Raw genomic sequence first — 2855 nt, forward strand, 5'->3', positions numbered from 1 at the left:
GTCATGGGTGACTTCAGGCAGACCCACAAGGCCAGCCTCCCTGTTGCTGCTCCACTGAGAAGTCCATTCTGCAGTGCAAATCAAGTCTGTCCACACCCAATACGGATCCTGTATGTTTACACAAATCACTGAATAAAAGTTATACATTGTCGCAATTTCTAAGCACCACCTACCACCCACCACTTGTAGCTGCAGGAGGAGGCACTGAGTGCTTGGGGAAAGCTGACAATGGCTCTCAGCCCTGCTGGGTGTACTGCAGCTCTGGTAGGTAGAGTAATTCAGTAACTCAGCCGCAAATGGCAGGAAGGAGAGCCTGGTTCTGCTGTGGCTTCAAGGGTTGACCCAGTCCTGGCTATTTGTCCAAATCTGCATGGATTCCTCCCCACATCTGGAGGCCAAATCCAGAAACTAATGATTATTACGATAAAACAACAATCATAGCCGACTCTCACTGAACACTTTATATAGCCCAGAAGCTTAATTTTACTACAATTCTTAGAAATAGGTACTTTGCTGTCTCCATTTTATGAAGGTGGAAACAGGCTCTGAGAGGTTAAGCCACTCACTCAAGGTCACCCTGCTAGTAATTGGTGGAGAAGACCACAAACCTAATTCTGATTGATTTAAATGTCTGGCTCTTATCTGTGATGTTGCCCTGTCCCCACCTGCCTCCTCCTCTGAGACCCATCAAGGAGATCTTACTTGGGGGAGTAGCCAGCAGCAGTGAACTCAGAGAGGATCCATGAGAACCAAGCCAGGGGCCAACTTACCATGTGTGCAAAGGTCTTTGAACATGTGGCCGTTTCTGTGTTCACACGTGTTCTTAATGTGTGTCCTTGAGATTTTGCATGAGCCTATGCGCTTGAAGCTGTATTGTGTGTGTCCTGCATATGTTTGCATCCTCACACGTGTGTTTGCAAGTGTGTGGCTGGGTGCTTTTGCGTTCTTGTTCACAAGTATCATATGTTTGTGTGTTTGTGCTAATGTACATTACATGTGTATCTCATTTGTATTGGGTGCTCACCATGTTCCAGGCATGATTCTAAGTGCTTTGTAAATATCAGCTAATTTAGTCCCCACAACGATCCTATGTGGCAGGTACTATTAATATCCCCAAATCACGGATGGGGAAATTGAGGTGCAAGGAGGGTACCAAGTTGCCCAAGCATCTCTTCTTGTGAGTACAGAGCCTGTTTTCTTCCTTTATGCTGCCCTCCCTCATTTTTGGCCCGTGTGGCTTTGGCATTGGTCCCTACCTCCCCCACACCTGGGTTGGACGTGGAACCCAGGTGTGGTAGTGAGAATCACTGTGATTGGTTCAAGCAGCTGAACCAAGCAGCTCCTGAGAAGCAGCTGAGTATAGTTCTGTGTTATTGAAAGTGTGGTCTGCAGATGGCAGGATCACGTCCCTGAGACCCAGCCCAAACCCCCTGAATCAGGAATCTGCTTTCACAAGCCCTCCAGGTGACCCTGGTGCACTTAAGAATTTGGACCTTGAAGCCAAACTGCCTGGGTGGGGGCTAGAATTGCAGCTCTGCCACTCTCAGCTATGGAAAAGTTACAAAAGTTTCCGTGCTTCAGTCTCCTCATCTGTGAAATGGAAATAGTAGTCCTGACATTTTTAAGGTCTAAATAGCTTAATACATACAAAGGGCCTAGAGTGGCCCCTGGCTGGGACTTGTTGCTGGAGGGTTTACTGTCACTGTCTTTGCTCAGGAACAGCACGATTTTGATGGGACTCAGTCCTGCCCAGTGAGCATCAGCCCTGAGACTTTTGCTAACACCATTAGGGAAAAAGTCTCTTTCTGCTGAGATAGGATGCAAGCCTGGAGCTTCTGGTGACAGCACACCACCTCACGGGGAGAGCCTGCCTGGGAATAAAGCAGCAAAGAAGAAAGCAAAAGGGGAGAAGACATTTTGGGAGCACCCAGTCCATGACTAAAGCCACTGGACTTTTCAAGTTCATGAGCAAATACATGTCATTTTGGCTTCAGCCACTTGGATTTAGGCTCCTGTCACTCACACGTGAAGGACTCCTGCCAAGTGCCTAATCTGACCCAAATATTTTACAAAAAAGTGAGTTCGAGGTCAGTGAGCTGGAGCAATGCTCAAATACCTGACCCCCAGTGTGGCCCTCTTCCTGGCTGTCCTGTCCCAACAAGGTGACTCCAGGCATCAGCTCCCAGCCCTCAATCGTCCGTCCTCTCTGGCAGGCAGCTGAAGGCCGGCCCTGTGTGTTAAAGGTGCCATCGTGTTACCAAACGCAGGTCTGTGTGCCCAATGTACAGTGAGGCCAAACAGTACAGAAACGTTGGCATTTGGAGCAGAGAAAGGTTTAGTGCAGGGCCATGCAAGGAGATGGGTGGGTCATGCCTTAAAAGCCCCCAACTCCTCGAAGGCTTTCAACAAAGCCCTTTTACAGGAAAGGTGAGGGAGGGGCGTGGTTAGCGGGAGGGGCGTGGTTAGCTGCTGCAGACTTCTTGGTGTCACATCCTTTGTTCTTGCAGCTGTCCAGGGAGGTCAGATCAGGGTAAACCTCCATCAAAACAAATGTTATTCTCTGTTCTGCAACTTTTTATCCAAAGGTGTAATACTCTTAAAGGCATAGCCTTGAGAATTATACGAGAGGGAAGGGGAGGCATTAAATTCTGGCTCCACGCCTCCTTGCCACTTTTAACAATTAACAAATCCCATAAGCAAAGACCCATCATTACCTCCCAGTTCACTTGTTCAAGGTCCCAAGGACTGACTTTCGCCCTCCGAGGTCCAGGCCCTGGCTAAGAGGCTGGGGTCCGGGCGCGGGCCAGTTACCCTGCCCAGGAGTGTTCGTCCAGAACCTGGTCTGGGTCACCTCC

This window comes from Neophocaena asiaeorientalis, unplaced genomic scaffold, assembly GCF_003031525.2.
Source record: "Neophocaena asiaeorientalis asiaeorientalis breed wild unplaced genomic scaffold, Neophocaena_asiaeorientalis_V1.1 scaffold275, whole genome shotgun sequence".
Classification (NCBI taxonomy): domain Eukaryota; kingdom Metazoa; phylum Chordata; class Mammalia; order Artiodactyla; family Phocoenidae; genus Neophocaena; species Neophocaena asiaeorientalis.